We start from the raw sequence: 12,370 nt of genomic DNA on the forward strand, positions 1-12,370 counted from the left end.
TTATAGTACAACTTGAAATCCGGCATTGTGATGCCCCCAGCTTTGTTTTTCCTTTTCAACACTTCCTTGGCGATTCGGGGCCTTTTCTGGTTCCATACAAATTTAAGGACTATTTGTTCCAGTTCTTTGAAAAATGTCCTCAGTATTTTGATCGGGATAGCATTGAAAGTGTAGATTGCTCTGGGTAGCATGGACATTTTAACTATGTTAATTCTTCCGATCCATGAGCATGGAATATTTTTCCATCTTTTTGTGTCTTCTTCAATGTCTTTCAAGAGTGATTTGTAGTTTCTAGAATATAGGTCCTTTACATCTCTGGTTAAGTTAATTCCGAGATAACGTATGATTTTTGGTGCTATTGTAAATGGGATGGATTCCCTAATTTCTCTTTCTTCAGTCTCATTGTTTGTGTATAGAAACGCAACTGATTTCTGAGCATTGATTTTGTATCCCGCCACATTACTGAATTGCTCTATAACTTCTAATAGTTTGGGCGTGGATTCTTTTGGGTTTTCCATATAGAGTATCATGTCATCTGCGAAGAGAGACATTTTGACTTCTTCTCTGCCGATTTGGATACATTTTATCCCTTTTTGTTGTCTGATTGCTGTTGCAAGGACTTATAGTACTATGTTGAATAATAGTGGCGAGAGTGGGCATCCTTGTAGTTCCTGATCTTAAGGGAAAGGCTTCCAGCTTTTCCCCATTGAGAATGATATTTGCTGTAGGCTTTTCATAGATGGTTTTTATGAGATTGAGGAATGTACCCTCTATCCCTATGCTCTGAAGTGTTTTAATCAGGAAAGGATGCTGTATTTTGTCAAATGCTTTTTCTGCATCTATTGAGAGGAGCATATGATTTTTGGCTTTTTTCTTGTTGATAAAATCTATCACACTGATAGATTTGTGAATGTTGAACCATGCTTGCATCCCAGGGATGAATCCCACTTGGTCATGATGGATAATCCTTTTAATGTACTGTTGGATTCTATTAGCCAGGATCTTGTTGAGGATTTTGGCATCCATATTCATTAGGGAAATCGGTCTGTAATTCTCCTTTTTGAGGGGGTCTTTGCCTGGTTTTGGGATCAAGGTAATATTGGCCTCATAGAATGAGTTTGGTAGCTTTCCTTCTGTTTCTATTTTTTGAAATAGCTTTAGGAGAATAGGTATTATTTCTTCTTTGAATGTTTGGTAGAATTCCCCAAGAAAACCGTCCGGGCCTGGAGTTTTGTTTTTTGGAAGGTTGTTTATCACTATCTCAATCTCTTCATAATTAATTGGCCTGTTTAAAAAATCAATTTCTTCCTGTTTCAGTCTTGGTAGTTTATAGGTTTCCAGGAAGGCCTCCATCTCTTCCAGATTGCTTAATTTATTGGCATAAAGCTGTTGATAAAAGTTTCTAATAATCCTTCCAATTTTATTGGTGTGGGTTGTGACCTCTCCTTTTTCATTCATAATTTTATTAATTTGGGTCCTTTCTCTATTCTTTTGGATAAGTCTTGCCAGTGGTTTGTCAATTTTATTAATTCTTTCAAAGAACCAGCTTCTAGTTCTGTTGATCTGCTCTACTGTACTCCTGGTTTCTAATTCATTGATTTCTGCTCTAATCTTGTCAACTGCTTTCTCGTGCGTGGATTAGGCCTGTCCCTCTGTTGCTGTTCCAGCCTCTTGAGGTGAGAATATAAAAACTGCATTTTAGATTTTTCTATTCTTTTGAGTGAGGCTTGGATGGCTATGCATTTCCCCCTTAGGACTGCCTTTGCAGTGTCCCACAGGTTTTGGACCATTGTGTTTTCATTCTCTTTGGTCTCCATAAATTGTTTAAATTGATTTTTGATTTCCTGATTTATTGAATCATTCTTGAGCAGAATGGTTCTTAGTCTCCAAGTGTTTGAGTTTCTTCCAAAGTTTTCCTTGTGGTTGAGTTCTAATTTCAAAGCATTGTGGTCTGAGAATATGCAGGGGATAATTTCAGTCTTTTGGTATTGGTTGAGACCTGTTTTGTGACCCAGAACATGGTCTATTCTTGAGAAAGTTCCATGGGCATTAGAATAGAATGAGTATTCTTTGGTTCTGGGGTGTAGTGTTCTATATATATCTATGAGGTCCAACTCGTCTAGTATGGCATTCAAAGCTCTTGTTTCTTTGTTGATTTTCTGCTTAGGTGATCTATCTATTGCTGATAGTGGAGTGTTGAGGTTCCCTACTATTAGCATATTTTTATCTATATGTCTCTTTATTCTGGTTAAGAGTTGGCTTGTGTATCTTGCTGCTCCCCTGGTGGGGGCATATATATTTATAATTATCATATCCACTTGTTGGATACATCCTTTAAGAATAATATAGTGCCCTTCTGTGTCTCTAACTATAGTCTTTACTTTAAAATCCAATCTGTCTGATATGAGAATTGCTACCCCAGCTTTCTTTTGAGGTCCATTGGCGTGAAAGATGGTATTCCATCCCTTTACTTTCAGTCTGAATGTATCTTTAGGTTCAAAATGAGTCTCTTGTAGACAGCAAATGGATGGGTCATGTCTTTTTATACAATCTGCAACCCTGTGGCATCATGGGAGCATTTAGGCCATTTACATTGAGACTGATTATTGAGCGATATGATTTTAATGATGCCATGTTGTCTGTAAAGTCTTTGTTTCTATAGATTGTGACTTTCTGTTCTGTAGCACTCTTGGGGCCTTTTTACCTTTATAGAACCCCCCGTAATATCTCCTGTAGGGCTTCATGGTTACGAAATTGGTTAATGACTGGCGATTCTGGAACGTCTTTATTTCTCCATCAATTCTGAATGACAGCCTTGCTGGATAAAGGATCCTTGGCTGCATGTTTTTCTCTGAAAGAGCTTTAAAAATGCCCCCCCAACCTTTCTCTCATTCCAGGTCTGTGTAGACAGGTCTGACGTAATTCTGATGCCTTTGCCTTGGTACGTGAGAAATTTCTTTGCCTTGGCAGCTTTCAATACTGTATCCTTGGATCTAATATTTGCGAATTGCACTATGACGTGACGTGGCGTAGGTTTGTCGTGGTTGAGCTTGGGAGGGGTCCTCTCTGCCTCTTGGACATGAATGTTTGTTTCCCTTGCTAGATTAAGGAAGTTTTCAGCTACAATTTGTTCAAATATCTCTTCTAGACCTCTGTTTTTCTCCACCCCGTCGGGGATGCCAATGATTCTGACATTGGAACGTTTTATTGAGTCAGTAATCTCCCATAACCTACATTCTTGAGATTGGATTTTTTTGAGCCAAGTTTCTATTTTAGCTTTCTCTTCTACTAACCCATCCTCCAATTTGCCGATACGTTCTTCTGCCTCATTCACCCTGGCCGTCAGAGCCTCTAGTTTTGCCTGCATTTGGCTCATAGAATTTTTAATTTCTGCCAGATTCGCTCTCATTCCACCCTTAGAGATTCTATATTCTCATTAATATTTTCGTTACTACTTTTTTCAAGTCTACACATCATCTTGACCATTGTTACTCTGAACTCCATTTCTGATAATTTGGTTATATCCAAATTCATTAGTTCTGCGGCAGAGGCCACAGACTCATTGTCTTTTCTTTGCTAGGGGGGATTTCTCCTTCTCGTCATTCTGATGAGGAGAGGTTGTGGGGTTGTCCAGAGCCCAAATTATTGACTGGGACCCAGGCCGTGTGCCCTTGTTTTATAGGGATCTTAGGGATGTGGGCTTCTTGATTTTTCAGCCTGCCTTCTGTGTTCTGGGGGAGGGACCTGCAGCACCGATACTCAGGCAACCCTGTTTGGGTAGAGTCTCCGTGTCCCCTGCGAGGGGGGATGGGGATGGGCACTCTCTGAGCCGGTGTTTCCAGGCTTTTGTTCTCTGGCGGCTTTCCCTGGCAGTTTGCTCTGCCTCTTCTGAGAGTCAGAGCAGCAGCGGCCAAATTTCAGCCTCTGTCACGGAACAGAAGGATTGCGGCCCGTTCTCCACTGATGTTCTGGCCACTTTAACTCTGTTACTGTTGGTGCTGCTCAACCCTGCAGCGTCCCGGGATGTGCGCCCCACACCCGGCATCCCTGCCCTCACTTCCAGGGCCGGCGCGTCTCTGTCCTTTGTGTTTCTAACGCCGCCAGCCGCCCCGCGCGCGCTCCCGGATCTCCCGGTCTCAGTCTGGATCCAGTGAGCGCACCGGGATTCCGGTGTTCCGCGAGATGCCTGGTGGCGCGTGCACCCGGCTCACGGTCTCAGTCTGCTGTTTTCGGGTGCCGATCCGCGAGTCTGCCCGCTCCCCCGTGCAAGTGGCTACCGCTTCCCGGCGCCCGAACACGGCGGCTCCCTCCCCCTTCCGTTTATCTTCCGATATCTGTGCGCGGTTTCACGGCTCCCCGCTTCGTACCTCAATACTCAGCGCTGGAGATGTTCATTTGTAGAGATCCAGATGCGTCTTCCTGCGTCTCAGGCTGGTTCCGTGGTTGTTTAGGCTGGTCTGGTACCTATCCAGCTCGACTCGGGGGACCGGCTGAATAAGGGGACCTCTACTCCTCCGCCATCTTAACTCCTGATATTTAGGGATTTTAAAGTTCATTGTCAGATCATGGATCTTGATCCAAAGATCATGGGAGAAAGATGTTCATACCAAGAAGTATAAAAACTCTTGGCTTTGGGGCTCCTGGGTAGTTTAGTCGGTTGGGTGATCAACTCTTGGTTTTGTGTCAGGTCATGATCTCAGGGTCATGAAATTGAGCCCCATGTCTGCTCTGCTCAGTGCAGTGTTGCCTTGTCCTGCTCCCTCCCGCTCTGCCGTGCCCTCCTCCCACACTCCCCCACACATGCCCTGTCTCTCTCAAATAAATAAATAAATAAATAAATAAATAAATAAATAAATAAATAAAATCTTAAACAAAAAACTCTTGGCACAAATGGCTCCAATCCAAACCCATGCAACTAAGAGGCTTGACCAAACTTTAGCATGGTTCCTAGCAGACGAAGGCCATATCCCTGGGATAACCACCACTACCCTGCCCTCCAGAAAAGGCCAAGACTTCCAAAAGAACTTAATGTTTGTTTCAGCCAATATCTGATGATAGGCCCTTGACCTCCCTTTCTTACAGCATTTATTAAAAAGGACTTACAATTATAAATCCTTGCTCTGTCCCACTGAGATGCATTTGTATTTCCTGTAACCAGGAGTGTCTTTCTCAAGGACCCAAAAACCATACCTTTGAAATGTAATCATTAGGAAGGATAGGGTCTTTGCCTCCCAGTCTTTTGGGGGAGGGAGGGAGCCTAATTTTGATAAATGCTGGTTAGCAGAGAGAGATGGCCTAATCACATTTACGTTAACCAATACTTTTACCCTTTTTATGTAATTTTTCACTTCCCTGACTCTGCTCAAGCCTGTACTTGCTCCCCCTCCCTATACCTTCATTCTTCTTTAAAAAAATAAAATAAAATAAAAAACATGTATTTATTTATTTGAGAGAGAGAGAGAGAAAGTCGGGGGAGGAGCAGAGGGAGAGAACCTCCAAGCTGACTCCCCGCAGAGTGCAGAGACCAACACAGTGCTAGATCTCAAGACCCATGCAACCATGACACAAGCTGAAACCAAGAGTTGGATGCCCAAACAACTGAGCTTCCCAGGTGCCCCCCCTCATTCTCCCTTTAAAACACCGTATCACAAATTAGAATGGAGCTTGCTTCTTTCCCCTACGGCACTAGTTATAAATAAAAGCTGCTTTTACCACATTAACCAATGTCCAGCTTTGATTATCTTTGACGATACCAATGGCGTCTTATTGATATATACAGCATTTGGAGATAGATTTCTACTTTTGGAAGACTTCTGCTTATGGAAACCACTTAATGAATCTCAGGATTAGATCCCCAGTGGAGCTAGATATCTGGGATCCCAAACACATCAGGCTGGTGGTATGGACTGAATTGTGTTCTCCCAAAATGCTTATATTGAAGTCCTAACCAAAAGTGCCTCAGATTGTGACTATCTTTGCAGGTAGGATCTTTAAAGAGGTAATTGAGTTAAAATGAGATCATTAGGGTAAGCCCTAATCCAAGTGACTGATGTCCTCATAAGAGGACATTTGGATACAAGAAGATACCAAGGATGCTTGTGTACAGAGGAAAGACCATGTGAAGACACAGTGAGAAGGAAGCCATCTGCAAGCTCAAGGAGAAAGGATTCAGAAAAAAACAATCCTGCCAGCACCTTGATCTTGGACTTCTAGCCTCCAGAACTGTGAGAAATAAATTTCTATTATTTAAGCCACCAGGTCTGTGGTATTTGGACATGGTACCCCTAGAAAACTAGTACGGCTAGGAAGCACGCTCCCACAAGAGTATGCTTTGGAGCTTAAGAAACCTATAAAGTCCAAAATGTTCCTTTATAGGATGTTCTAAGACTGACTTCTACTGGTATTTTTTCTTATATCTTGCGGTAGTACATGGAGGAGGAGTATGCCTAGTAATGCTCATTTTGAAAATGTATCTCACACATGTTGGACATATACTATGAAAATGGTAGTTTGAAAATACTTGACAATAATAGAAATGTACCAGGGAGGAATCTGTCATAGTAGGAGTCAAGCCAATCATCATGAGAACTTCCTATAAAAGTTTCATGTGGTATAAGTTTATGGAGATTTTGAGGTAGAGATTATATTATGATGATGGTGATGATGCTGGAGTAAAACTTTAAATGAAAGAAAATTATGCTTTTTAGGAAATTCAAACTCTTCTGCTCTTGTAACAGATCATCTCATTTTACCTTCTTAGAGTTTGGGGAATGATCTGCACATTGACATTTCTTTCTTTCTTTTTTATTTTTTATTTTTATTCACTTATTTTTTATAATAATTTTTTATTATATTATGTTAGTCACCATACAGTACATCCCTGGTTTTTGATGTAAAGTTCCATGATTCATTACTTGCGTGTAACACCCAGGCACCATGCAATACGTGCCCTCTTTACTACCCATCACCAGTCTATCCCATTCCCCCACCCCCCTCCCCTCTAAAGCCCTCAGTTTGTTTCCCAGAGTCCATAGTCTCTCATGGTTCATTCCCCCTTCATTTATGAAAATGTCTTTCATAGTTCCTTAAGCATTTCACCTGTAAAATGGGGTGTTTTTAAAAATTATCATTAATAGGGGTGCCTGGGTGGCGCAGTTGTTAAGCGTCTGCCTTCGGCTAGGGGTGTGATCCCAGTGTTCTGGGATCCAGCCGCACGTCAGGCTCCTCTGCTGGGAGCCTGCTTCTTCCTCTCCCGCTCCCCCTGCTTGTGTTCCCTCTCTCGCTGGCTGTCTCTCTCTGTCAAATAAATAAAATCTTTAAAAAAATTATCATTAATAGACTATATTAAAGGAATTCCCCATGTTGGAAAAACAAAAATACATATATTTAGCAAAATTTAGAGCATGGCAGAAAAGTTTCAATGTAACCAGAAAATTTACAAACTATTAGTCAAACATATTCAAAGACTTAGAATTTGGGTAACTGGAGGAGGTCTATTTGTAATTTTTTTACAGATTTATTTATTTATTTGAGAGGGAGAGTGCATGCATGCCACACACACACACACACACACACACACACACACACGAGTCTGGGAAGAGGCAGAGGGAGAGAATCTCAAGCAGACTCCCCACTGAGCTTGGAGCCCAAAGCAGGGCTCGATCCCACAACCCATGAGATCATGACCTGAGCTGAAACTAAGAATCGGGCACTTAACCGACTGAGCCACCCAGGCACACCTACAAATTTTTTAAATAGTTCTTAAAGTGGAGATTCCAAAATCTCTCCATTTTTCATGTTTTCCTGAGTTATCATATGCTAATTATAGGTAAAGCAAAGTAAAATCAGATAAAACAGTTTTTCAACAATACGTCAATACCGTTTGAACCCGTTTGTCCCTGTCATTGTGGGTTATTCCTTGCAGTATTTGGTTGTCCAGGTTCTTTAGTTTTCCTCGATCTACAGCCATTTCTCAGTCTTCATGCTTCATGACATTGACATTTATGAAGAGTACAGGTCAGTTATTCCGTAAAGTGTTCCTCAATTTGAGTTTGGTGTTTCTTCATGATCAAATTCAGGTGATGCACTTTTAGCAAGAATATCACAGATATGGTGTTGGCTTCTCAGAGCCTCATACCGCGAGGCATCTGATCTTGATTTGTCTCTTTACTGGTGATGTTAATGTTCATTATTTGGTTAAGTTGGTGTTTGTAAAATTATTTTTCCTCCTGTCATTCACAAACATCTTTTGAGAAGACACTTGGAGACTACGTTGACAGTCTGTTACTCAAACTTTACCCACTATTTGTAGTATCTGTTGCCTGTATTGATTATGATGATGATGACGATAGTTGCTAAAAGACATTTTCTAATTTCGTGATTTCTTCTACATTGCTTAGTTGGTATTCTACTGAAAGTAAGAGCTTTCTCTTACCCCAATCATTTATTCACTAATTTATATCAGTATGGACTCAAAGATTCTTATCCATTATTATTGTGATTTTGGTACTTAAATTGCCTCAGATTTGATCAGTATCACCCTCTCCCACCTGATTCTTATGCCAAGTTGACTTTTTACATCATTCTTTGAGCCCATCCTTACTTTCTGGAATTAAAAAAAAAAAGTTCCAGGCTCATCTTGTATTTTCTGTGCTTCAGTCCTTGAAATCAGCCTTTTTTCCAAGGTGGGTAGATCCTTCCTGTGAAGAAAAGTACCAATTACCAATTATTATATTTTAAAGCCTTTTAAAAACAATTCTATTGTTTGCGTGAATCCAGTGTTTAGACTTTTGGTAAGTGATCTCCATCATGGTTCCATTCACCCATTAGTTCATTAATCCTAATTAGTAATTGCCTCTTATTTAAAATAATGTTTTTTAATCATAAGACAGGGAAGTGTTCCTAAACATGATACCTTAGACAGAAAGATTGAGAACATGAATGGAAATTTTAAATACAAGCTTTTGCATTTCTGTATTAAAAATGATTACCTTAAATACAATCAAAAGTTAAAAAACATCTGAGAAAAAAACACTTTGAATATTTGACAGAAAAAACTTAATACCTTTATTATATCAACACTCTTTTAAATCAATAAGATATAAACAGCAATTGAAAAAGAGCAAATCTATATTGATATAATTTACAAGAGAACAAATAAAAGTGGCCAAATAATGTTTCAGTTTCATGAGCAAGCAAAGTACCAATTATAATAATTGAAACTACCTGACAGGAAATTTTTGACCCATAACACTGGCAAAGATTCCATTTAGTGACAATTTATTTTTTCAAGGCACTCATTTCTTATGGAATTGTAAATAACAACAGTTTTACTATAGGACGACTTCACTGTATAAAGTAAAAGCCTTAGCAGATTTTGGTTCTACGATACTAAGGGTAGAAGCCACTTTTATTTTTATTTATTTTTTTTTAATGATTTTTTATTATATTATGTTAGTCACCGTACAGTACATCCCCGGTTTCCGATGTAAGGCTCAATGATTCATTAGTTCTGTATAACACCAAGTGCACCATGCAATACGTGCCCTCTTTACTACCCATCACCGGTCTATCCCATTCCCCCGCCCCCCTCCCCTCTGAAGTCCTCAGTTTGTTTCTCATAGTCCATAGTCTCTCATGTTTCATTCCCCCTTCTGATTACCCCCCTTTCTTTATCCCTTTCTTCCCCTACTGATCATCCTAGTTCTTATGTTCCATAGATGAGAGAAATCATATGATAGTTGTCTTTCTCTGCTTGACTTATTTCACTTAGCATTATCTCCTCCAGTGCTGTCCATGTTGTAGCAAATGTTGAGAACTCGTTCTTTCTGATAGCTGAGTAATATTCCATCGTATATATGGACCACAACTTCTTAATCCAGGCATCTGTTGAAGGGCATCTCGCCTCCTTCCATGATTTAGCTATTGTGGACATTGCTGCTATGAACATTGGGGCGCATATGGCCCTTCTCTTCACTACGTCTGTATCTTTGGGGTAAATACCCAGTAGTTAGAAGCCACTTTTAAGCAAACAACTTGAGCAATGAAAATCTGAGAAAAGGTAAAAGGGCCCACAGTGACCCCCAGGCTGAATACAAACAGGCACATTAGGCAACCCTCCTCAAAGCATCTCTAAGCCCTAGCTGACCAATGGGCACAGGTAAAAGGAAAATTCCATACTTTCCCATATTTCCTCACCTTCCCTCCTTAACTGCAGTCCCCGACCACTGCCTCCTGGCAGAGAGTCTCTCCTTTGTGTCCTGCTTGCTGCTCCCTTGCAGTGTATTCAATAAACTTCTACCTCCCTTGCTCTGCTTTGGGTGAACACTCTCACTTCCTGTGCTGCTGGTCTCCACCTGATTGATCTCGAGTCCCCCCACACTATGCAGGAAAAGTGTGCCCTAGTCAGATATAATATTGTTACAAAACAAAATTCAATTGAGTAAATTTTAAAGATCTTATTGGCTTTATTCAACAATTCATAAGTTGGGCAGTGTCCAATCTAGCAGATAGAAAGGAGCTCCGAGGAGCTGTACAAAATGAAAGACTTTTTAAAAAAAGATTTTATTTATTAATTTTAAAGAGAGACAGCGAAGGGGAAGAGCAGAGGGAGAGAGAATCTCCAGCAGACTCCGCACTGAGCACAGGGCCTGATGTGCTTAATCCCAGAACCCCCACATCATAACCTGAGCCGAAACCAAGAGTCGGATGCTTAATCCACTGAGCCACCCAGGTGCCCCAGAATGAAAGACTTTTATAGGCAGAAGGGGGCAGGAACACGGAAGTTATACTAGACAAAAAGGTAGGTTGGTTATTGCAAGTTGGCTTTCCTTTCGGGTATAGCAGGGGTCTATCAGGCAGAACTCCTAACTAGTGCTAATTACGAACTAGTCAAAGATTCCATCTCTGGGAGAGCAGAAACTAAGTCTCAGTTTGGGCTGGGGGCTTTGCAGAAGTGATTCTACTTTAAGCCTGTTGTCATGTTTTCCCATAAAACATTTAGATAAAGGAGACACAACCTCTTCACATAAAGCCTGTTTAAACATTACAATTTTCATTCAAACTTTTACCTTAATCCTATCAACTCTTACATTTCTATATTCCCTCAATCTAACTGTAGCCCATGTTAGGGCCTCCCCATGTGCATGTGTCTCCTGTGTCCAGGAATCTCAGGAACTTCTTTTCTTCATCCTTTGACCATTTTACCCACTTCTGAGTGTGTTAGGCTTTGGGTCCCGAGCGAAGGGACCCTGGCGTGTGTATCAATCTTTATCTTGGTTAATCTGCCTATTGCCCCAGGTCATTCCAGGCCAGGTTTCTCTTTGCCTTCCAGCTTTTTAAATTCCTCCAAACTGGGGTAAATAGAGCAAACTTGTTTGGGGCATTTTAATGTTGGGGAACCAGAAGGGGGTTCATTTGGTCCACCCAATCTTCAACAGTGCTGTATTAAGACATTTTTCAACCCTATCTATGTCCGTTTTGTCTCATTTCTTAATAACTGCCTAAAGATTTCCACCTTACTGGGAGAGTTCTTTGACTCTCCTCTCTGCCTTTCCCCATTTCCTTGTAAACTAATTTAATTTTTTTATTAGTCTCTGAAAGAGCCATGAGAAGAAGCTGAGACAACAAATTTTATAAGGCTTCTCAGACATTTGCTTGCTTTTGCTCAGGGAAATCCCATTCTTAAGGAGTTGTAATGGAGGTTTCATTATTTAGGCATGATTGGTTAAGTCATTGGCCATTTGTGATTAAACTTAATCTCTAGCCCCTCTCCCCTAAGAGGTCAGGAATGGAACTAAAGTTTGGTCTTTCCGGCAACTAGCTCCCATCCTTGTGCTATCTAGCTCCCCCACCCTTAGAGTCACATTAGCAAAAGATACTTCTATCACTTCGGAGACTCCAAGAGTTTTAGGAGCACTGTTCCTGAAGGTAGGCACAAAGACCAAATATAATTTTATTATACCATTGCCATCCTGATGCATGTGAAGTAGTATCTCACTGTGATTTTGATTTGCATTTTCCTAATGATTAGTGATGTTAAGTATCTTTTTATGGGCTTATTGTCCATCTCTGTATTTTATTCAGATAAATGTCCATTCAAGTTCTTTGCTCCTTTTTGAATTGGGTTGTTTTATTGTCGTTGGGTTGTAGTTCTTTATATGTATTCAGGACATTAATCTCTTATCAGATACATGGTTTACAAATATTTCTCCCATTCTGTAGGTTGCCTTTTCACTCTCTTGATAATGTCCTTTGACAGATAAAGGTTTTAATTTGATGAAGTACAATTTGTATATTTTTTCCTTTGGTGTCTGTGCCTTTGGTGTCATCCAAGACATCATTGCTAAATCAAATGTCATGAAGCTTTCCC

The sequence above is a fragment of the Ursus americanus genome, chromosome 8 (assembly GCF_024610735.1).
Source record: "Ursus americanus isolate L20-20 chromosome 8, mUrsAme1.1.p, whole genome shotgun sequence".
Taxonomy (NCBI): Eukaryota; Metazoa; Chordata; class Mammalia; order Carnivora; family Ursidae; genus Ursus; species Ursus americanus.